The sequence below is a fragment of the Amblyomma mixtum genome, chromosome 1, assembly GCF_055824585.1.
Source record: "Amblyomma mixtum isolate Tamu chromosome 1, ASM5582458v1, whole genome shotgun sequence".
In the NCBI taxonomy this organism is placed as follows: Eukaryota; Metazoa; Arthropoda; class Arachnida; order Ixodida; family Ixodidae; genus Amblyomma; species Amblyomma mixtum.
The window spans coordinates 246,951,190-246,976,756 of NC_143012.1; positions in this window are offsets into that span (position 1 = coordinate 246,951,190).

Here is a 25,567-nt window from a genome sequence, read left to right on the forward strand (position 1 = left end):
TCGTTTTGCAAACTGCCCAGCGCGTTTAGCGTAGCGTTTAACGTTTCACTTTTGCATGCTCATGTTCCAAAAACGTATTTGTTTCTTTTTTCCCCGATTTATTTAGGGGATTATTTCAGACCCAATTTTCTGTCATTTGAACTCTCTCGATTCAATTTTTTGGGTATTGCGTTCCAGCTGATGCTGTCTGCACCTGTGGCTTGCCAGGCGCACATGTGTATAGTGCGCGCTACGCATGTCGCCTTATTGCGGTCTGGCATGTCGGGACGCCGTCGAGGCGTGCTTCGCTCCGCTAAATTATTCCCCGCACTTACTTTCCCCACGCGCCTATCTTGGCACGGCTCGGATTTATTTTGGGAGACCATTAAAAACTTAATTTTTGCCTTCAGTACAGTGGCACGCAAACTGGTGAAAGGCTTAACTGTAGCGGGCGTTTCTTTGCTGCGGTTACCTTAGCAACTATCTGGAACAGCCCGTTGATATTTCGAATGGGCTGTCTTTATTTAGAACACAGTTATCTTACAAGTTTTCGTTAAACTCAAGTTGGAGTTCGAATAACCTTGACCTGAATTTCACAACCTGAAGTTTTGATTGCGCTGTAATGATGTCATATGCTGATTCTTGCAGTTAAATTTTTTGTTCTATCGCATAGTCATGCTTTAGTTATAAAATCGCGCTTCATTCTCGAGAAAGCCGTTGCTTTTTGATCAGAAAAAGTGCTATTCAAACCGATGTCTTATAAATTCAGCGAAAAAGCGGCTCTCTACGCGTGATCCTACCTACAAGTCACGTCTCCACGGTTGACCATGGAAACCAAGCTGGAAAACATAACTACGTAATCATGCAGTTGCTGCTTGTATGTTTCAAACCAATCGTGAGACGCGTGAGCGTGCGCTGCTTTTCAGACAGAAGCAGAGTAATAATTCAAATATACGCCACCAACTCCTGAACAAAGACGCCTTTCTTGAATACCTTCTTTCCTTTTCTCTGTCATTCTATTGTTTCTGCTTTGCGATATGGGATATCCGAAATCGTTATCACCGCCCCCCCCCCCCCCCCCTTCGTTCTCCCACCTCTATAGAAAAGATGCGCTCGCACATCAACGTAGTACGTGACCGTGTAAGGCAGACAGCGCCGTTTGCGCTTCGGTGCCGCCTCGACGCCTGACGTCAATTGGACGCGCACGAGAAGTGACGAAATACCGCGAGAACAGGGGCGGCCTGCGTAGCAACGCAGTGAAAAAGCACAGGCGAAGAGCACAAGAAATGACATCTAGAGCAAGGAGATTGGTGTCGGTGCGCCAGCCTACGCAACTAGACCATTTGAGCGGCTCTGAAAACGACAAGCGGCAAGAAACAGCAGACCGGGGGGTGATGAGCTTACTCTTTGCACGCTTTTGTTTTGTTTTTGTTCTCTTATTTGGTGTAGACTGCGCTGTTCTGAGCGAAAACCTTAATTTTCGGGGCTGGCTTCATATTGCGACTCATCTACATAAACACCGCAAGCGTATGCGCAAACCCTGCGGACGCTGATGAAGTTGATGGTGCCGTGTGTTTAAAAACCAGTGTCAAAAGTCTGTGCGAAAAGTAGGAGTACAACGTCGTTTTGTTCAGGCGAAATAGAAGGCATTTGACGATGAATCAATTTTTAGTAGCGTGATCGCGCAGAACTAGAACGAAAAGTGCGACGACCAACGTTGACTTTGCGCTTTGGTGGACGAAAGTTATGGACGCTTTATGACATCCCTTTAGATTTATAAGGCACGCAGAGTCGAAAAAAAAGGGCTAACAAAGGAACAGCGACTCGACATAAATATGAAGAGAAACGGTGGCGTGAACTGCGCAAAAACGGCTCCAGTTGAAATTTCTTAGTCGCTGTTTACGGCCCTTGTCATGGATTGAGTTTCGACCAATGCTGAAGCCGCGTAGAGAATGAGTTCGAAAACGAAAGAGGTAGCAGTGGAGAGAATAGGGATGGTGAAGCACAAGAAAGGCTGGCTATGATTCAAGAGGCGCCATCCTGAATGTTGCCTTCACTGGTGCCCACTTGAGCTAAGTCGTAGTGTTTGCCTATTGCTTGCAATCGCTGGCTAATAGCGATTTCCCCAGTGAGCAAGGTTTTGCAATCGTATTACCAAGAATCGCAATCGTTGGCAATTTTTTGTCTTTTTTTATCCCTTGTACAATTCACTGCTCCTCGCTTCTGTGAGGTCTTCTTTTGTCATCTTGGTGCCTTTGCTGCCGTATTTCCTCTATCTCTCTCGCATAAGGTCTTATTTTTTATACTTAAGGGAAAAAAAAAATTCTCTGCCTCTCCCGTAACCGAGAGTAGAGTAAGCATGAAATGTTTATGGGCGCAATGTCATCTCGGTGGACACCCGAACCGCACCGTACAGGAAGGGAGGAACGCCACCACCCGTTCAGCGCGATGCCTTGCCATTTGAACGCAAGGTTTTTTGAGGAAAGGAAATGGCGCAGTAATTCTCTGCCATCTCGGTGGACACCCGAACCGCACCGTAATGGAAGGGAGGAACGCCACAACCCGTTCGGCGCGATGCCTTGCCCTTTGAACGCAGCGCTTCTCCCCCGGGCCCCTGTGCGCCTGCGCGGCTTTGCTTCGATGCGCGAAGCCCCTAAGAGATCACGTATGGCAACGAAGTGTATCGTGGCATTTATGTGCTTTTTGCATGCGTTATTAGAAATCGGAAATTATAAGTCCGTGCATTATCAAACGCACAGCTCCACTGATATCTTGATAAACATTGAGAAGGCACTGGCAGCAGTTATTTTTTGTCTCGTTTGGAGGCCAACCGGCGCTTGCATGCCGGTCGCGTAGGAGGGCTTAGAGAGTCTCGTTAAATCTCGTTAAGTCTCGTACGGTGCCCGGATGTTCTCGTTTCAGAGCCCGGATGACTGGAATTCAGTGCCCGGATGAGTGGATTTCAGTGCCCGGATGACTGGATTTCAGTACCCGGATGACTGCATTTCAGTGCCCGGATGACTGGATTTCAGTGCCCGGATGACTGGATTTCAGTGCCCGGATGATGGCTCTCGGTCTCGGCGTGACGTCACCACACTGCCGACAACGGGGGCTAAAAGCATTTCATGCTTAATATAAAAATCTCTGCCTCTCCCGTAAACGAGAGTAGAGTAAGCATGAAATATTTACGGGCCTAATGTCATCTCGGTGGATACCCGAACCGCACCGTACAGGAAGGGAGGAACGCCACCACCCGTTCAGCGCGATGCCTTGCCATTCGAACGCAAGGTTTTAAGCATGAAATGCTTTTAGCCCCCGTTGTCGGCAGTGTGGTGACGTCACGCCGAGACCGAGAGCCATCATCCGGGCACTGAAATCCACTCATCCGGGCACTGAATTCCAGTCATCCGGGCACTGAAATCCAGTCATCCGGGCACTGAAATCCAGTCATCCGGGCACTGAAATCCACTCATCCGGGCACTGAATTCCAGTCATCCGGGCACTGAATTCCAGTCATCCGGGCTCTGAAACGAGAACATCCGGGCACCGTACGAGACTTAACGAGATTTAACGACTCTCTCTAAGCCCTCCTACCCGACCGGCATGCAAGCGCCGGTTGGTCTCCAAACGAGGCAAAAAATAACTGCTGCCGGTGCCTTCTCAATGTTTATCAAGATATCAGTGGAGCTGTGGGTTTGATAATGCACGGAATTATAATTTCCGATTTCTAATAACGCGTGCAAAAACCACATAAATGCTACGTTACACTTCGTTGTCGTACGTGATCTCTTAGGGGCTTCGCGCATCGAAGCAAAGCCGCGCAGGCGCACAGGCGCCCGGGGGAGAAGCGCTGCGTTCAAAGGGCAAGGCATCGCGCCGAACGGGTGGTGGCGTTCCTTCCTTCCATTACGGTGCGGTTCGGGTGTCCACCGAGATGGCAGAGAATTACTGCGCCATTTCCTTTCCTCAAAAAACATTGCGTTCAAATGGCAAGGCATCGCGCTGAACGGGTGGTGGCGTTCCTCCCTTCCTGTACGGTGCGGTTCGGGTGTCCACCGAGATGACATTAGGCCCGTAAACATTTCATGCTTACTCTACTCTCGGTTGCGGGAGAGGCAGAGATTTTTTTGCCATTTCACCTCGGGTGATTCCCATAAATATATAACATGACTTTTTGCGGCGAAACCCAAATTTCAAAAGTTATTTTTGGCGCACTTTTATTGATTTTTTTTTCTGTTTAAACCTAGTTCTCCAACCCCTACTAATGACCTGTCGATGTTGTGAAAGACTTCGTTGGCAGTAGCATGACAGGTTGAAACATCTGCTACAGGCAGTATTCAGTCGCCAGAAATTGATTTCGGGGAATTTCACATATGCTCGGCTCCATTTTCCGAGTACCAGTGCTAAAAACAACACCACGTACAGAGCTGCTCAGCGGGAGGAAAGAATATTGGAAAACGTTCTTCGACGAAGGTTCGCTTTACTTTTCAATTCGGTTATCTTGCTGCTTATTTCTTTATCCTTCCCGACACACCGGAATGAAAAATTGGGCCTCTCTGCTTGGATTACGTAAGACACGCGCTGACCAGATTTAATTTCAGAGATTCTCGGGACCATACGAACCTCATTCTTATGTTTTACCTTGCAGCGCCATTTTTAGCCACAAAACTCGTCGTTTTTACTGTTTTGTGAAAAACAATAAAAGAAGAAATATTCGAAAGGCTCGCCGACTCCTAGTTAGAGAGGATTCACAAAGGCAGCGCCATCCATTGTTCGCATACTTGGCGCTGTTATTACAGCGACAGAGTCGTCGACAAAAGGCCGTGTTCTTTTTGTTCAATCGCAATAGAATGTCAAGAGTATAGTGACTGCTATGCAAGCGTTATCCGTTTTCCTAAGAAACCAAAAAACGCAAAAATGCTGCCTTCTTCCTGCCCCCATTTTTTACGTGAGGCCATGACATGACAGTCTCCGTTTTTTACCACTCGGAAGTTTAATCCTGTTTTCAATTATTTCTCTCCATCACTGATGTTATCAAATATGACTGATTGATGCGAACCTGGGAGACATTCCAGCGGCAATCTTCAATTTATATGTGACCGTTCTAGTTCCAAACATATCTCCAAAATCTGCCCGGTGAGTCACTTGTAAATCCCGCACACGGAGGTCAATCTCGAAATGAATGTGAAAAATACTGCTACGGCTGAAATGCACTCCACCGCAACCTGTAATTATACGTATCTTAGCCTCGAGGCCATGGCGGAAGAACTTGGTTGCTTCAGAAAGTAATTACAAAAATTTTCTTCCGACGTTGTCTTTTATGTGTCAATTTCGCATTTGTTGAAATCTCTTCTTTAAGGGACTTCCTTTTACTTGAACTCACTGGTGTTCATGTATGGGTGTCCTGAGATAGCACGAGTAGTATGAAGTTTCTTTGCCTTTTTGAATGTGTGTTTAATATACCACTGTCGAACAAAGCATGCACGCTAAGCTTCGAGGTTAACAATATGGCAAAGTTTTTCAGAGGTGCCAGAAAAATGAAACCCAACCAGCACACTCACAGAATGTCTGCAATTGACCCTATTGAGAATACTTTACGAGCCTTGAGTCTGACAAGGATTATGCACGGCACGGAGAGGGAAGGTAAATGTGATTCTTGACAACACAAAATAAACAAAATAGGGGGAGCCTCAGGATACTTGTAGCCTGAAGCTGTCCCTCCATTGTTCGGTTTGTGCTGTCAAGGATTATGCAAGTAATTTATGTCAGGAAAAATCTTCGTCTGCAAAGATATAAAGAAATTTCAGCTCTGCCTACAGCTACGACCAAACCGTGTTTCTTGACGATGACCATTTAATTTTTATTGGTAATTTCCAAAAGCTCTCTCCTAGGAAAATGTAACGTGAAATGGCGAGTTGGCATCGTGCAAAAAGAAAGGCTTTTTTGCTGCTGTATGCATTGTTTGTCACCTCTGCGCTTTTGATGGTGATAGAACCCGTCGTTGCGCCGCCCTGATGCTCTCGTAGAATCCCAAACAAAGACCATACATCACCGGTCAAACAGAAACCAAATAAAAAAGATAGCCTAGCTCAATGAGGCAATAAATTGTGCAATTGAATATATTTATTCCGTGTTCCCTACTCTGTCGGTGAAGCCATGATGTTATCTTGAAAATCGGCGCTTCGTGGTGTTTGTTGTAGTTAAGTCAATGCATTGCAATGAAATTATCTCCAAACATGCCCACAAGAGATTTGTATAATAGGCATATCATTACAGAAAAACGTCGCTCAACACTATTCAGCCAAAACTGTAGTGATATCGGACGGTTTACTTTAGGCATAGGGGCTTTCTAGGGCTATAGCTCGAGTGCCAATTTGGAAATTTAGTATATTGACTGCTGCGGAACGCCTCGCAAAATATGAAATCTCGCTTGTTTAAGTCCCCAAAAGAGACTCCAGCTATGAGAGGCGCCTAAGTGGAGGGCTCCGGTAATTCAACTACCTGTGCTTTTTTTTTTACTTGCACTGACATCGCTCAGTACACAGGCCTCTAGCTATCGTCCCCATCGAAATCCGACTGCCGCTGCCGGACTAGAGAAGGACATTAGCCCTTTGTATCCGAGGTGCCACAAACGTGGCAGTTTTGTTTTAATTTTTTTAAGAAACAAAATATGCTCTAAGAATCCCGTGTTCCCAGCTGCCACATTTGTGGCAGCTGGTGCTTGCACTTGTTTTCAGTAGATGGCGCCACAAGTACCGCGACACAGTTTTTTGAGCGTCGAAAACATGGATTCCACGTGCAGCCGGCCTAGGCGGTCAGTGAGCTTTGTTTTTGTTTTTTGGTGTCCTCAACACTGGCGCTTCATTGCTGAAAATATTTAGAGATGTTTTGCAAAAGCCTAGCGAATCTACATACTCAGTTTCACGTTTCTACGACTACTCCTTAGAGAGCATATCACCTCGTCACAGCTTACATACACGTTTGTGGCAGCCAGGAGTCTGGCGTGCGTACTCCCAGAGAAATGCATGAAAGGGTATGCCTTCATTGAGCGCTTATGTCTGAGTATTTGCGGCACCTAATTTCTTTCTATCTTTTGAACCTTCTTACGTGATGTCTAGCAGCGACTTTTGTTGACATCGTAATTTTGAAGAACGTTTTTTTATATGCAGGCAGTGCCTGGCTGAGAAAGAAATTCATTTAGAATACCCTGCCGGGAGCGAGGATGAAAACTTGGACGGTTCAGATTGCGATGAAGAACATAAGAACAAGGCACAATATCAGCGAAAGCTCCGCAGACAGTGACGGAGAAGTACAGTTGACGTCAACACAAAAAAGAAGCAAACCAAGATTTGGCACTGGGTGAAAAAGGACATCAATATGAATCGGGGCGAGGAACAAAGTGTTTTGCAGCCAACATATGGTTTAGAAAGAGTGAAGAGCCCATTGAGCATGTTCCTGAAACTCGTCGACTTTGACCTAATAGAGTTCCTCACTTTCAAGACTAACAGATTCAGAACCCGAGAAATTCGCACCCGAATACATCCAGTGTCAGTCCTCGAGATGCGCAAGTTTATTGGCATTGTCCTTTACATCTCTTTTGCTAACCTTCCTTTTAGAAGGATGTACTGGTCAGTGAACACTCGTCAAGTGGATGTCAGCGTTTGGATGACAAGAAACAGGTTTGACGAAATGAATGTACGATATTTGCTTACGAACCTAAAGAACACATTTCTCAAGCTGCCACACTTGAAACCTGCGTTGCTGTAGATGCGATGATCATCCCCAACAAGGGCAGACATTCTCTGAAGGTTTATATGAAGAGTATGCCTAAAAAATGGGGCTACAAAGCTGCTCTCAGAAATTTCATGCCTCCTAAATTTTCGGGGAATTTCTATCCCCCAGTCCTAGCTGCAACGTTTGTGGCACAATAAAATTTTCTACAAAATGAAAAGGGATCATTCTAACTTTTTTCACTGATCTTCCTATGAACCACATCTGTTGAAAAATATCAATTTCAGCAATGTTCACCTGGTGAGACACCTGTGGGATATAAAGGGTTAGGGTTGGAGTATAGTCTCAGACATGGTTATTTGGGAGTCTGGGTTTCTGAATGATTAACCAAGTAAATGTTCATCTAACAAATATAAAGCAATATTTGTTTTTGATGACGCGATAAAGCTGAAGTAAGGTGTCGGAACTGTTCACGCTTGAACACTTGGCGCTGGGCGCTGCTTCATGATAGACAATGAATCGCAGCCACCACTTTATCAAGCAAAAAAGAACACAAGATCGGAGCTACTTTGAGCCAGTGTTCCTCGTTTTTCACGAAGAGCAGATCACCGCCTACATGATTATTTTTCTTTGTCACAGAGGCCTAAGAATGTTTATGTAAACAGGGCACACTTACTGCTCCTTCCTTGTCCCTTATCAACACTCCTCAGAGGCGAGCAGGTTTAAGACTTGTTTACGGAACGTCCCTTGCACAGCGGCACGCACGTAATTGCGTTGGCGCAAAACTCTCGACCGCCTACGCGTCTTTCCTTTTGTGTACGATGGCTCTCATTGTGCTGCGCAGCGCAAACTTGAGCCCCTACTCCTTCCAGAGTGCTTGTTTAACGGATCGCTAGTTCGTAGCCTGATAGGGCATCTGGAGGATAGAATGCTCGCTGCAGGGGCAACCGTGTACTCCGCCAACACGTGGCACACTCTTTCTTCCAGCTTCCGCCCACCTGAGTACCGGCTGTGAGGTAAGCCTGAAATTAAACTCCGCGCCCTACTTTGCTCAAAGGAAGTTCGCCAGGCGAGCTTGCAAAACAGCGGCGCTGGAAAAACAGCTCGGTGCTTAATGGCGCCTGCGGCATTACACCGGGAACATTGATGTTCGAGTTACAGAGCCACCCTTGCCTGTTTCGATATGGCCTAAGTTTATTTTGTCCCTACAAAGAAGCTTTTGTGCCAGCACAAACTGCCGCTGGAATGCGCTGTTCCTATATCTGTTATCGTCTGCGTCAATTTCACCAATTAGAGATATATTTTCGTGGTTGTCATCGCTGCTTTTATGTGTGCGGGAACAGTTACCACGCGGTTATATTCAGCAGAAGAAGCTGCGAGGGCCACCTATCATGAACTGCGTGACGCAGAAGCTGCGTAATGGAGGTTTCCTATATGTTAATCTGTAGTGACAGTTGCAAGTTTGCTGTGAATGAAAGACTAATATGGTTTACGCGTTTCGCCTCACCTCTAGAACCCAACCAAATACCGAAATGCCCGGATATTGTCGGTGAAGGCAGGAGAAGGGTGGAAAATTTGACGGCGATGTGAGTTCAGTCAGAGACAGTGCAATATGAAACTTTCACAGTAAGACCCCTTATCATCAGAACGGATTGTACCTGAGCTTATTAAGGCGAAAGCATTACTGGTCTTATTACGAGAGAAAGGCGGTAGAGAATACGGTGGCGTCCTCAAGCGGCGGTCCGACACACACAGCACGCCGAGCACCTCCATTTTCGACAATCCTATACATGTAATTTGTCTACATATACTCGCCGCTGGCCGACCTCTATGCAGCGCCAGTTTTCCCTACATTCGTACCAAAATTGTGACTCAAGCGTTTATTGTACATCGTTCCGCGAGTTTCATACGATTTTTAGTTGCATATAGCCTCCATGTGTTAGGCGAGTTGAATGCCATCTTGCAACAAGGATTCGGAGCGGCGACATATGAACCTTGAATTGTATGCCATCCCAGACTTTCGTATCAAAATTGTGATGCAACCGTTGGTCATACAGCGTTCCAGGTAGAGTCACACGTGCGCGTGTGTGTGGGAGTGTGTTATTGCACACAGGGACTCTAATACTTTCGCGTCCCCACATGTAATGTCTTGAGAGTCTCTGCCGATTTTTTGTTCCTGGCCATGCCGATCTCTTGCAACGAGTGACTCAAAGCTGTGGCAAAGTCATCGCAGTCATCATGTCACTGCGCCTCTTGTGCGGACCCCCTCGAGTTCACCGGCGCTCGAATACAAAGGAGCGTTCTCTACCGCTCACAGGCGGACTGCACAGCTCCAACTGTGACGGATGAAGCTCAGCTAAGCTTGGGAACATAATCGTCGTATAATCGGTGCACATAGGCGCTTTGGCGTGAGGGCGGCGATCAGTTCAGCAAAACTGTTGTTTATTCACACAAACAACTGCGAAACGTCTCGGAGTTCCTGTGCTTACACTTTCTTGCGCTCTCCAGATAACAGTTGCGAGTTCTTGCATTCCTACTCGTGGAATATCCGGAAAATAATCACTGAGGGAGTCGCAATTCTAGTAGAGTGGGAATGTCGTCACGAATATGTGTCCGAAAGTAGCTAGACGTCACTAACCTTGCGCCTTAGCAGTGGAGCTCAGATGGCATCCACTGCCATATCGATATTACTTTCTCTCCTGCAACTCTCTTAGCTTAGCCACAGCGTAGTAAATGTGGTCGGTAACGGTGGTTGGCGAGCTTCAAATAGGAATCTGTGCCACATCTTTGATTTAATGAAATTTTTAGTTGCTGTGCATACTGAAAAATTAAACTTTTTGACAAAATTTCGTATCTTCCTGGCTTCATAACTTACAGCTAAACGACGCATCTCGAAATGAAAATTTTTATTCAGAAATCCCGGCGCTTCGGAGAAGGGCTCGGCTCCTTCTTCAGGTGTGAATAGGGGCCATTTTCTTTACGACTTTAAATACAAGATTGGGACGAGAGAAAGAGTGCAGTGTTGGGAAGGTTTCTGGAGGTGGGAAGTAGGGGAAGAGGGCGTTGACTTGATGTCTACGGCTGTGAGTCACGGTGTCGTGCTCTGCGGGGATGGCTGCTGGCGTCTTTTCTTTTTATGGCACCTGCTTTGGGAAGCCAGTCAGCTAACAGAAGGAGAGGTCCCTTCATCGGCGGTTGGCATTTTTTTGGAGTGGTTTGAGTGCGCCAAGATTCGAGTAAGAGCGTTTTTTAGTAAATGGTTTCCGTTCCGAGGACGATGGTTTCTTCGAAGTTGATATGGCCCGCGTCTTCGGAATGCTCCGCTATCGGGATGTGTTCTCTTCTAAAGTTGCGCAAGTCGCTCTTCAGTTCATTCGTTTATTACCTCCAGGAGTGCAGTCGCTTTCTGCGCTCGTCAGTGCTCCAAGGGAGTAAAAAAATACATTTATTTTGTCCGCCGCAGAAGATCTCAACGTCCTCTTATGACCCACATGCAACCAGCTGCTAAAATAAGTATCTCTTAATTATGCGGCGTACAAATACTTTGCATAAAATAGCACCGATATCATACTTTGCTAACTATGCGCTTGTGTTAATCTTGGACGCCAGGATAATTTAGCTGCACAGTTTTAAAACACTACAGAATTTCGCACCTTTTCGACCACTTTTACATTCACCGATGCTCACTTCACAATATTTTTTTCTGCATTTGAGAGCAGCTAACCTGGTTGTTCTTCAAAAAAGGTAGCAGACATGTGGCAGGCCATGCCATCTAAACAAACAATTAATATGACTGCTCATTTCAAACGTAGGAGGCAGTAAGTAAAAAAAAAATGTTGCATTAAGCCCACGTAGCTCTTTACCCTACTCTCTCATAAATAGGCAACTCCTTATCGTCCCTTCTTATTTGCAGTCATCGATCACTCCCTCCTTAGTGCCCGTGTCTCAATTAAAAAAAAGAAATTTGTTCTGAAGCGCACCTTTAATGCAAAGTATTACGCAACTTTTAAACGTGGTGTTTGCGTACGGAACTTCCTCTTATATGGACTAAACCAAAAGGCAGGTCGAAAGCGTGCAGCACAGAGCTGGTCCAAATGTCGAATAGTAACAAAGATATCCCTAGGTCCTACAAACAGCAACACAAGGTTTGGTTTGGTTTATGGGGTTTAACGTCCCAAAGCGACTAAGGCTATGATTGACGCTGTAGAGGAAGGCTCCGGAAATTTCGACCACCTGGCGTTCTTTAACGTGCACTGACATCGCACAGTACACGGGCCTCTAGAATTTCTCCTCCAAAGAAATTCAACCGCCGCGGCCGGGATCGAACCCAAAGAAAGATCGCGAAGAGTTTACCACCTGATTGTCAGTTCTCCCTTTTACCTTCTGACGCCCATTGTCACATCAGGTCAAAAGGACTCAAATGGCCATCATTTAAGGACCCATGCGCATACTCTTGTTTTTTTTCTTTTTTTAACAGCTCGGTATAATCGCAGATCGGAAGCTTGTCTTTGACGCGCCGCAGTGGCTCAGTTGTTAGGGCACTGGGCTACTGAGCCGGAGTTCCTGGCTACGAACCCGACCGCGGTAGTCGCATTTCGATGGAGGCGAAGCGCAAAAGGCGCCCGGAGCTGGCCCATGTGCTGTGCGATGTAAGTGCACGTTAAAGATCCCCAGGTGGTCTCATCTACGAAGAGGGCTGGGGGTTCAGGATGGGGATTGACAGGCGCGTGGGGCCTCACACATGCACTAGTTGGCTTGAAGTCTATGGAGACGTGGTTCGGAGGCTTATGGACGAAATGAAGTTCTGCAGCTGCCATTTCGTGGGAGAGCAGTAGGGAAGAAGAAGAAAATATTATCTGCAGACTAGTTAAAAGATTTAGGCAAATGCCGTCATTGGTTGCAAAGCGCAAGAGAAGCCAGCGGCTGCTTACTGCTGGCGCTTCGTACTTCTTCTGCTCCTCGCTCTTTGCACGAACATTGTCCGAGATGTGCAATTCACGTCCGCCCCCTTCGGCGAAGAAGCATTGATGTGCGTGAATGCAGGCTTGTGCATGCGCTTGTGCCTGTGTGTGTGTGCGCGGTGTGCTTGTGTGCGCATGTGTATGCTTGCGTGTGCGCGCACGCGTCTGTTTGTGCGTGCGTGCGCGTGTGGCATCGTAACCATGGTGATGTTAAACACGTTCCTTCGAAACTTTCATGCACGTCTTAAGTGAAGTAGTTCTGTAATAAACTGCACTAATAATGTGGCGCTTAAAAATAATAATTACTGTTTTGTTTCAGTGAAAACGCACGCAAATGTGCAAGACAGTTATAGTGAGCACATGTTTCAGGATTTGTTGCGTGCACTCACTCAGGAAAGGGATCGAACGTTTTCTAAGAACATTGGCTTCCTCACATTGTGGTTCTAAATAACATGAATTAAGAGACGCGGCAACTAGTTGTACTAAGGGAGCAAATTGCTCATTGGCATTTACCCAAGCGAAGCCATGCGGCTACAAGGAAAAGCTCTACAGTTTTCTCAGAAACTTCTCAGTTCAAGAAATATTCGTCCTGGTCCGGAGTTGTTCTTTTTGTCAGAGATACTGTGGCACTTAACCAAGTTAGCACTTTTTTCAGAGAGCACGTAGAAAAAACCGACGGAGGTATTGCAAACTCTCTATGGCCTACTGTGGCAGCCCAAATTGGCGTCCACAGAGTAGTTAATGACTGAATTACTTCTAGCAATCAGTTGGCTTATTAAACGTTTTGTTTAAAGCTATCGCATCACTTCTTTGGTCGCAGTTCTTGATGTTGCGAATAGAAAACGCCCCTTCCTTGGGGTTAAGTGAAGTTTTTTTTTTGTGCGTGTGAATTGCTAATTAGCACCCACCCAGCGCTTCATATGCGGATAACGACGTAATAAATCACCTAAAGCACTTATCATTAGTGTGCCTTTAGTCTAGATTTTCGCTTACCCCGTTGAAACGACGTCGGAGAATGCCCCGGCCGCCGTGAAAGAAAAAATGAATATCTGCGCCACAGTGTACACGTGAAGCGCTAAAATTGAAGCAGCCAGCGGCAGATTGTATATGTTACACCGAACTTTTTGTGTTTTTTTTTGGTAATAATTGCTAGGTTATCGTGCTTCTATCGCCACACGGGAGTACCGCCGATAATTCAAGTGCATCCACTACACTCTGAGTGCATAGGCAGGTGCTCACCCCCACTTTGGCTTACTGTTCGTTTTCGAATTGACGGTGTTTAAACTATAAAACCTTAAAGAAAGCTTTGAACTTTTAGGCGTGCGTTTTTCCTGATGGTTTCTATTTCCTCATCTCTTGTTAACTTAAATTTCTCTTCGTGGAAACGGACTCAGGTGTAAACATAACGCTCGTAACAGAGAAGAGAAGAGACGGAGAAAATAAGGGCGCGTTCATATTTGTTTAGTTGTTCCTTCCGACACTTTTTTGTCTGAAAGCTGCGCCGCTGCTGCCTTTCTGGTGAATAGTTTTCAACAAGAGTTTCTAGCCGCGAGTTCTTAGAAGAGAACGCGCTTGTTTGTTCTCTGTTGTGAGAGACCAAATATCGGGTTTCTTCGGTGCCTCATGACGCTTCCCATTTCAAATCTGCTGGGCTCGTTGTAGTTTTGCAGTTTCACCCGAACCTCTACTGCAGCGTCCAGATATCTCGCTTTTTCTGGTGAGTGTAGTTAAAATGAGGCTAACCAGAGCTGATAGCTCTAAAATTATACTGCTTTGTGTGTCTTGCATTTTTTTTACCTCTGTTGTCGCAAATAGCCTTTAGTGTCGCAAAAATGCTGCATGGGTGCGATTTTGCAAGGCTGTTTGCTCGTGTGCAAACTTAAGCGAATCCTTTTTTTTTTTTTTAACAAACTGTGCTGGATTCGGTTCAATATAAGTGCTAGAAAAGCCTCGAAATGGATCCTAAGCGGCTTTATTTTCCATTCCCATACAATTTACGTTTCGAGCCGCCGCGGTGGCTCAGTGGCTATGGTGCTCGGCTGCTGACCCAAAAGACGCGGGTTCGATCCCGGCCGCGGCGGCTAGAATTTCTTTGGAGGAGAAATTCTAGAGGCCCGTGTACTGTGCGATGTCAGTGCACGTTAAAGAACCCCAGGTGGTCGAAATTTCCGGAGCCCTTCACTACGGCGTCTCTCATAGCCTTAGTCGCTTTGGGACGTTAAACCCCACAAAAACCAAACCAAAACAATTTACGTTTCTTTTTTGTGGCTTTAACCTTGACTTATATCCATTTTTGTAAACTACACAAATCCGATCTGCTTCACTGCTGTGCTTTCTTTTTTATTTTATTGTAGGAATGTTCTCGCTCAACTTCTTTCCTTTACTTCATTTTTAACGTTACCTGGTACTCCCGGAGGCCTTGCTTCTGATATGAAACGAGCAAAATTTCCGCTTTCCAGCGGTTAGAAAAAGTGAGTATGTATAGTGGCAATCAGACGCACCGCCTTACAGGGTTGTAATGCATACGGGTTCTTTGAAGACATAGCGCGCATTCTTGTTCATTCATTACAATCTGAATAATATTCTCATCAGTCGGCAAGCGGAGGTGAAAGTATTCTTTTACGTGGCGCTGCACCAACGTTGGTGCTCTGTTGCTCCGAAGGAAGAATAAAAATTCTTGAAGTTATTTCTGTGCGCACAGTGAGAATCACGGTTGCCAATAATGCGTACAGAGAACACCATTATAACTCATTCATGATTAAACTGCGCAAAAAAACACGGACAGAGACAGAAAACGCGTACACACACATCTGCGCTCTGTGTGTGTACGTGTTTTCTGTCTCTGTCCGTGTTTTTTCGTGCAGTTTCATCATGAACGACAAGCACCAACTAGCCCGCCAGAAAACCATTATAACGTTCTAGCCACGTTCACGCACAGTTACTACCATCGCTGACTCGTGCGCGCTCCTCAAAATAAGTCGATAAAATAAAACTTGTTCTGGCTCATTGCAAAAGTTGCTTTCGCTTTGAAAGCTCAAATCCTCTTGATCATCTGAAAGTTGTGAATGATTCCTGTATTGGAAGTGAAATAGTTTTGTATATCTTTACTTTTGATAATAAAATAGAGCTAATTAGCCACCCCAAAATTGAACAAATATTTCGATGACAACACAAGACAGAGTGAACAAGAGAAGGGGGAGTCTCAGTTTGCTTTGCCAACGTTTGTACAACATTTCTCTGTGTCTGAAAACGTTGACTAAGCACCCTGAGGGCCCCTCTTTTCATGTTAACTATATTTTATATTGTCTGTAAACCCATCTTCCTCCCTTCTCTCTCCAATGCACTATACAATATTTTGGCAATGACCGATGTGGTCTAAAATGCATAAGTTTAATCATACCAGGTTCAATGTTTTTCCCAAATGTACATGGAGCAATTATTGCTCTGAAATTGCTCCGACTGCATAAAATTTCCTGGCTACTTTCAATTCATTCCTCCCGCCTAATTATTGCTGTCGTCAAACGTTATCGCAGTGCTGCCAGTAGTGACTGCATTAGGATTTCTCAATGATAGCGCCGAACTGAATCAAGCTGGATTTACTATCCATGAAACGCATAGCGGAGCCCAATGTTTCTGTCACCAACCTCGCGTGCATTCTCTTTGGTTCCCACCCAGCGACCCTCCTTCACTGCTTCAACTCATCTGCCGGGCACCATATTTCACGTAGTAAAAAAATTTGTTGTGTTTTATTTCACCTGTTTCTGATATCATACTGGCTCTCCACTGAGCGACACCCATCAGATATCTTGGTTTTAATAACCGGTACGAAGGTTCGCTCTAAGCTATAAGAGTTTGGTAATGAGGGCAAAGTTTCCATAAGAACGGAACAAAATAACTTCCTGGTGCTGAAATTCACACTTACGTTGCTGTCTACAATAACCCTCAGTTAATTTTAACGTCCTATAATATTTTACCGTTGAGTGTTACATTGGCGTGTCTTTTCGAGCTGGTCGCCTCATATAAAGCTACTGCAGTCTAACCCACTCTTCTGTGTGCACAACACTTCTCATGGTGCTAGCGCACCACTTCATCCGCAGCTGGCCCGAGAAATGCGCGCCTTGTTTTCGCAGGGGTGCCTTCCTTACTCAAATACCCCTCGCTCGATTCACGCCGGTCCGCCTTGCAGGAGCATACGCAGGAGCAGGATTGTGGATGCAAGGCATGGAACCGGCAGGGAAGAGTCGTCGGTCATAACGGAAATGGTTTCTTGGAACAGCTCAGTTTCGATTGGCTAGTAGATCAATTACATTAGGCGCGATCGATATCGAAGAGGTGACGCTGTTGGCCGAAATCCTTCGGCAACCCTATTAAGCTGTTGCCTGCTGCAAGCTCTACACGCCTACGCTTGCAAGGCATGATCAGGCTAGGCTAGTTAGATCGTCAATGCGCAACAAGTAGTGGTTAAAAAAACGTATGAAATAAGAAACTATCAAAACCTCCAATAACATTGCATAAGATCATTTGAAAGTTAGCACACGTGCTTTCTTCTTCGTACCTGTCCGTGTCTTTCAACCGCTGCAAGTTTCACCATATGATACTTAATATTTTGCTTTTAATATAACTTCAATAAAGAAATTATAGTCGTTACAATATCGCTTTTTTTATTTGGACGTCAGAACCATTACCAAGATTATTTTCCTACAAAAGGTGCCATTTTAAAGGAAATTGTTGTTGCGGATAAAAAAATACAATGACAAAACTTTTCGCAAGATCTACGGCAGATCGAAGACCCAAACATGTCGTTTAGAATCAATGGGCCTGTGCTTAGTGAAACAGAATTCACAAGCTTATTTGTGTAAATGCAAAATAAGAATTAAAAGCAGTAGAATGGTGCGGTGATGACAAGGCCAGAGATACTCCGCCGAGAAATTGCACCGCTTGCTGACAACTCTGTTAACAAAAACAAATATAATAAGGTTCTGTGCCTCATCTTTTGCACAATAATGAAGCTGAAGAAGAGAGCTCCGTTCTCCGCCAGAGGAGATCTATAGGAGGCGTGGTGCCAGCGTTAACGTCCTCGCTGGGGTGGAGACGCGGTTCGAGAGAAGAAATCTCCTCCATGGCCTTCGGTGGCCGCAGCTACGATCAATCCTTGGATGCGAGTGATCAGAAAAGGAAGAAAAATGTGGCGAGAAAACAATAGAATAGTGGAAAGCAGTCACTGCACCAGTTTCATCGAGTGCGGAGACATTCTTTATCCCCTTCACTGATGATGCGAGAATGGCACTTGTTTCGGAGCAGACCACACGCCGCCTTTGGTAGAACAGGGCCCTGCTTTTCAAGGAACCAATTTTTTATTCCTGTTTTTGAGTAGGGTCGTTTATTTGCCTTCTTTGGTTTTGCGTGGTTACGAAACTATTCGTGTGTGTTTATATCCGTGAAATCCTGCATGCCGTGTTTTGCGCATGACCTTGCCTGTCCTTCGGCACAGCCTACCAATCTTTCGTTTTCTCAAACGGCTGCGTCTAGCGCCTACTGCATCGAGACAGTGCAACTTTATGAGGCCTTGGCTTACGGTCTAACCACTTCATCTCCAACATTACTGATACTCTTCTCTCGAGTACCTACTGACATCCCAAGGAACGTTAATCGCTACTGACGCTTGCATACTGCAAATTAGAAACACCTTTACCGCCTTTTTACGGCTCGCATTGTCGGGTTATTCGATCTCCCTGCCCATTCAGGTAAATGCGACAACGAACTAGCCGACCTCGCTGCCTCTCTATTGGCAACACCAGGACTCTTTCGCTAGCCTAGGCGCTCCATTCGGAGTATTTACAATGACATGCGTGCCACACTGCTCGACACGTGGGCATCGTAGTTGCACGCCAGTAATGAGGGCACCATGCTTTATGCGTGCTTGGGTAATGATTCGCCGTTGCCCGACATCCTGCCTCGCTACGCCCATTGATTTCCATCCTCAATGGTCATGGTTGATTTCTAGACTATTTCTCGCAGTAAAACCTGACTGCCAACGCGGCGTGCCCGTGTGGAGCATCTGACGGCGACATACGTCATTGCCTATACAGTCTAGCCCGGTTATAACGAAGTCGGCGGGAATCGGAAATCACTTCGCTATATCCGCTATTTCGTTATATGCGGACTACGGAAAAAAATGCAAACATCGGCATACCGACATAAAACAAAGCGCGCGCTGCCACACCTCCTGCAGACTGCAGTCCAGCCGTGGCGCCGACTGCCTGGGAGAAATAGAGAACCGCGATTGGCCAAGACGGCCTCTCTTTGCGACGTCATCGAAAAAAAAAAATCGTCTCTGTTCTTTTTTACATCTTTCCCCTGCGCGGCGTGCTCTACCGCTCTACGCCGTGACGCCGTTCAAGGACGGCGCAACACGAGACCGGCGTGCCAAGCGTTGCAGTGAAGCAACCTTTCGCTCCGCAGGAGAGCAGACGACGCCACGAAAGGACGCCGTCAGCCGAATTTTGCTCTTATTTTCGCGGAAAAAATCGCCTCAAGGACGCAGAAATGTGTTGATTGGCAGATTATTTTTCGGTTGGTATTAAATCTCTTCGTTATATCCGCTGACGCGCTCTTATTTACTTCGTTAAAACCGGACCCAAAATGTATTAAAATGCAAAAATGGGAATGGGAAATTTAAATCCCTTCGTTATAACCGCTATTTCGCTATAAGTGGCTTCGTTATAAACGGGCTAGACTGTACTCATTTCCCTTGACGGCCATCATTGTGAACCAGCTCGAAGGTGGCGTTGCCACAACCTCACCGCACATTTTTTCCCGCCTTTAGGAGTAGCGCCCTGCGCGAGCACTGTTTTCTTTCCTCCTATTACTTTGTTTCTTAAGGCGAAAGCCTTTAATGCCTCATCGTTGTCGACAGAAGGTTGTCAGCAGAGGTGTCACGCTTTTCTAGCCAGACTAGAAAAAAAGTCTGTGCACGATGGGAATCGAACCACCATCCTTCCGTTCCGCAGCCGAGCGTGCTAATGGCTACGCTTCTTCCTGCCAACGCGTATGTAGGTCTCCTTAGCTGGGACGCTGGAGGGTGTTTGCAGAAAAACGTTGAATCTGTGGTGTCACGCTTTTCTAGCCAGACTAGAAAAAAAGTCTGTGCACGATGGGAATCGAACCACCGTGCTTCCGTTCCGCAGCCGAGCGTGCTAATGGCTACGCTTCTTCCTGCCAACGCGTATGTAGGTCTCCTTAGCTGGGACGCTGGAGGGTGTTTGCAGAAAAGCGTTGAATCTGTCGGATGTCTCCCAAACGCAAAGGCTTTCGCCTCACCACACTTTAGGTCCGCAAAGTGCCCCCCCCCCCCCCCCCCCACTCCCCAAAATTTTCATACATGCGGCGATCACTGTTCTGCTCCTCTATGTCAATTTTTTCACTGCACTTTCTGCTATTATCGTGTGCCTTTTTTATAATTTGTGGCAGGTACGACGCCCTTGCCTGGACGACACTATGCCTTCCTTCTTCTGTTGGCGTCATCCAGCTCCTGGGTACTCGGTGTCCATATTTGTTGCCTCTCCATGCTTTCCCTCCTACGATTTTGCCGAAGGCGTTCTGCCCTCCTTCAGAGCGCCTTGCGAACCCGTCCTGTAGCGTTTAAATTTTTATTGATTCAAGTTAGCTTTTTCTCTAAATGTTCTGCATTTATCAGCTTCTAGTTCTGTTTTCTTAACTTTGATTGGTTTCAGAGACACTTAAAAGAAATTGAAGTTTGGCTTGTATGTATAGGATATCAGTTCCTAACTACAAAAAGACCACTCCCATTGTGAACCAAAGGTTTTGAAAGGCAGGAAAGTACAAGAACTAAAATACAAGTATCGCTTCAACAGGTCACTCAGAAGTTGAACTGCGATGCCGAAATTCTCAAAAATAGCATGGTCTTGTGTGGCCGAAAAACATGAATGAGGGTTACGGGTTTGGACGTTGAAACTTTTCTGCTTTGTTTTGAAACTGGTAGTGCATCCTTCTCACACAAAAAAGTCGGTATAAAGACAGCCTGAATGTTGGGAGCCAAAGAAACTTCATACTTGGCGGCGCAACAGGGGCCCCTGTTCAGTTTCGTTATGTTTGGGTGTTTTGCGGCTGCGCGCATTCATGCCCCCGTAGCTTAGTTTTTGACGCGCTTCGTTACTAGTTTGGAGCAGCAGAGGCACTCAAAGTGCGCCTCTAAGTGCTACTCGGACGAAGTTCATGCAAAAAAGCACTATCGCTAGCCAATGTTGCACTAGCCTCCACGTTAGCAAACGCACCACTCGACGTGTTCACTTCCTCAACGTCCCAAGACTTCTGGCTGCATAAACAGCGCTACGAGGTATCAGTATCACGCAACTGAAATATGTACCTGCATATGTCTCTACTCATCAGTCGTGACGGTGGCTCGGAGCTGACAGCTGCCGTAGGAGTAGCTTGGCTCGCTACCGACGCTGCCGATTCCTTGGCGCTCGTTTTATCCTGCGAGATCTACCATCTCAGCACTCAAAAGCATCACACGCTGTGTGGAGTTGAGGTCGTTGAAGGGCACGCTGAAGATGGTTGCGATAACTTAGCTGTCGTGATCGGCAGCGAGATCCACTGCAACGCTCATGCACACTTTCATGAAGCGGCGGTAGCGACCGCTAATAGAGGCCTTCAACGTTCGCCAGGCGATAGCTTTCATTTCGGCTGCTGCACTTCTGCACCGCTCCCTTCCAGCAATCCCGGAATCCACGTTTGCGCGAGTTTCCGTCATCTTTCAGGTATTTCTTCATAAGGAAGCTTCGAGTTTAAATCGGAGTGGTTGAAACAACGTTTTCAACTTTCTTAGCTATAATTGTAACTTTTCCCGCTGTAGAAGTGACAATAAAGCCGCGAAATGTAGAACTATGAGATTTTTCTAACAAAAAATTTGATAGAATTCTCGTAGTCCTTTAAGTCTGCCATTATTGCATTAGGTGAGGGCTCCTTTCAATTTTAGCTTTTTCTTTTCTTGTAGGAAAACACTAAGAGCTGAAACACTTAAAGAACTAGGCTTTCGTTTTTCCGACATCCCTGCGCTCACAGAGCCTTTTATTCATTCTGCTCTTCATTAGAAAAAAAGCGAAGGGACATTTTGGTTTAACGCAACATCGCAGGCTTTATTTTGCTCTTTTGGCTCTCTCGACTATATCAGGAATGACATGCTGATTGTCAGATGACATGTATGTACTTTCAGCTGCGTAGTCTTGAAAATTCGAGGACAAAAATATTTGTTGCAGCAATATCCTGACATCTGGTACAAAATATGGCGCCCTTGGCGCCGTTATTTTGGAATTGGGCACCATGAAAAAGCAGTTTGAATAATTCTGTCCACGCAGTAATGCGCTCCTGCTGGGAAAGAAAGGCAATAAACATCTCTAATCATGAAAATAAGGCTTTCCGTGTGCTACGTCGGAATAAATTTCTCTGGGGCCTTCGTGTTAGGAGATCCTTTTCGTTTCCTTTTATTTTAGTACTTTATAATTGGAGCAGTCTACCACGACATTTGTCACTTGGAAGCAGCGAACAATAACAATGGAAGAGAAGAAAAGAGCACGAAATGAATCCTTAGAAAGTAAAGCGGCATTAAAGAGTTTTTCTGACTTCATAATGCCATGGCGCACTTGTATAGTGCTGAAAAACCGGAGATTTTAACCCAACCGGCATTCTTCTTTTTACTCTATAAACGCCCGGAAATAGCACAAAATAGGACTTAGTGTATGCGTGCCTCTATAACCTAGCAGGCAAAGCAAGCCGCTTATGCACTCGTATATTCCTCTGTTTGGACTTTTATGGACTCGGAGCTTGCTTTAAGACCAAGGACATATACTGAAATGCCAATACCAGCCTTGTACAGCGTCTTTAAGACCAAAGACATATACTGAAAGGCCAATACGAGCCTTGTACAGCGTCAGGTACTCGTAGCTTCAGTGAAAATAGCTGTACTGCATAACCTTGGTGAGCGCATTGTTCCGAACCTGTCATCTGGGCTCGCAGTTCCCAGAACTGTGCAAGGTTCCTTTATTTCCAATTCTTGACTGCATTTTGGCAGAATACGTACTCGCGGCGTGGCGTTTTGCCGTTCATACATGATTCATGAAAGGCGAGTTTCGGTTTCCTGTTGAAGTGCGCCAAATTCAAACGCAATTTTCACCACATTTACGAAAGCTACTGTTCGCTGGTGGCAAACAACTATAAAAGGCTGGCGTTCCAAAAGCAATCACTCGCTCAGGTTCATGCTTCCCAAATCAGAGCAAAAGACACGGACGCAGAGAAAAGAGACACACACTGCGCTGCGTCCGTGTCTTTTGCGCTGTTTTAAGACGCATGAACTGCCAACTACCCCGCACATCTACTGTTGTCGCTTAGGTTGTCTACCTTCGCTGTCTACATTTTTTTCAGCTTGCACAACTGCGGGAATTCCAGAAATGCGTTCGTGATGTAAACAAGTACAGGCAATGGTTTCTTTGGTGACAATGCTTCAATTATCGGAGTGAATCACTTTGGGACTCATGACATACAACATTTCGATGCAAGTACTATTTAGGCTTATTAGTATGACCGTGTTAACGTTGTCATTCCTTTCGTGAGAATAACTCTTATTTACAAGCTGAATGCTTCCTAGAACAGGGCGTGCGCAATTCATTTGTAAGCAATATTTTCTGTTCTACTTCAGACTTAACGATTACATTATTTTTTCCTCCCTTCGGCACCTACAAAAATTCAGGCCAGAGAAGTAAGAATATTTATTTCAGGCATTGAACTCTACTTTCCGAGACAGTAACGAGAGGCAACATTAGTTCCTGCGCATAAACAGCCGCCTTTAGTTCCAGACAGATATTTCTTGGAGAACTGGACGTAAGTTCTGCTTGTTTTTGAGAACTAAGGGCCTCTGAATGACGGAAACCCTACCAATGTGAGCACAAGAACGTGAAAAAACACCTGGCGTCAATATCACTGTTTGTTAAAATGTACACCACAAACATGAAAGAAGGACTGAAAGAGAACAAAGAAAAGGCAGAAAAGATAAGAAAACTAATATTAGCTTTCTCCGGAGGAAAACAGTGTACTAGTAAAACATTATTTCGTGCTAGCTGGCTTATTTGGAGGAAAGTGAAGACAGCGCGATGAGACGAGTTGTACGGATTAAATAGAAAAAAAACAAGCAAAGAGAAGATCACACAAATAGAAATTGAACGTCTTCTCCTGCTTGGAGAAATCGCGAGATACACTGACCTCTGACATTCTACAAGTACTTCTGAGTTGCCCTTGTCATATGAAGCCCTCTAACGGCTCACGTCAACCTTTCTGTCGCGTTTTCAATATTAAGCCAGCTCAAGTAAGGGGAAAATAAGGAAAAAGGTAGCGAATGCACGATACTTGACCAGGATGGCCCCAGGCAGGCATCTGAAGTACTGACTTCATTACCGTTTTGTCTGAGGACGCCTCCTAAAGGACGCAAGACGAATCTTTGGGGCATGTTAATGTATTTTCGCACAACATTTGTTCGCCCCATTATTGACGTTATGGATTTAAGTGGGTGCGCTTGAAAAGTGAACTGCATTGTGCCATTGTTTATATGAAAAATCATTCCATTTTCTTTACAGTTAGCTATGAACCGCAGAAAAACTCTATAGGGGGTTTCATTCCACTTATAGTATGCTGTTTCCTTTAATCTTTTTCCCCCAATAATTTCGATAGCTGTGCAGAGTCATTACAGGCTTGCTGCTTTTGCGGTAAAAAGCATGAATTAAAACAACCGCTGCCCCTTCTGTAGTGTAGGCCAGGTGGAAGCCTGTGTGCTTTTGTCTACAGCACTGGTATTTAATACTGTCTTTAATCCTCAGAACCTTTTCTTTTTCATCTTCCTAAGCGTGTTTGTTTTTTCAATCCCAAAAGTGACAGTCATAGAGGAAATACAAATACATTAAGCAAAATGTGACTGAGCGAAGAATTCGAGAATCAAAGAACGAAAGGCGCCCTAATTATTTTGAGCCGGTCGTGCGCAAATCTCACATTCTAGCTTCTGTGCCTTAAATAAAGAGTCCTTAGAGCGTGAGTTCTGACGTATTTTCGATGAAATACCAAATGAATCATCTATCAGCCTTCCTGAAGCACAGGAAACGGCACTGTGGTTATGTGCAGAAAATAAATTAGGCAGTGGCTTAGCTTTGGTTAAGCCTGGATATACAAGCGAAAAGCTACAGTTATACTTGGCCGTCCACACAATGCCTGTGCGGAGGCGGAGGAGGAGACGGAAATCGGCGCGGTTAAAACTGCCCGCAGGAATGCGGAGAGGAGGGTTGCCGGCTGCGACGCTGGCAACACGCGGCTGCAACGAAAGGTCAAACGGTGGGCGAGGAGGCGAAGCACGCAGTTGTAGCGACAGCAAGGAGGCGACGCACATGCGCAGTAGCGCGCGGCTGCACCGAAAGGTCAGGCGACGGAGTCGGCGGCGGCGAGGAACGATGCGCGGTGCGTGACGCCACTCGGTTTCACGCATGCGCATAACTCTCCAGTTCGGCTCACGCGAAGCTCGGCTCTGACCCGCGTAGTGAAGCTTTTCGGTTCAAAATTTTTAGCTGCTGTTTAGACAACATGATGAGGGAAAAGAAATGAGCTGCAGTGGCGCCATATGCCGAATCAGTTGCAAAGTTTTTGTATGTACTGTTTCAAGCATCCTGCGAATTGGAAAATTGCCTGTTGACTGGAAGACCGCCCGAATCATCCCTGTACCTAAGAAAGGAGATCGTTTAATGCTGCCAAACTACCGCCCAATCTCCCTTATTTCATCTTGCTGTAAATTAATTGAACCCGTCATTGCTGATCGCATAAATGAATTCCTAAATCGGCACTTC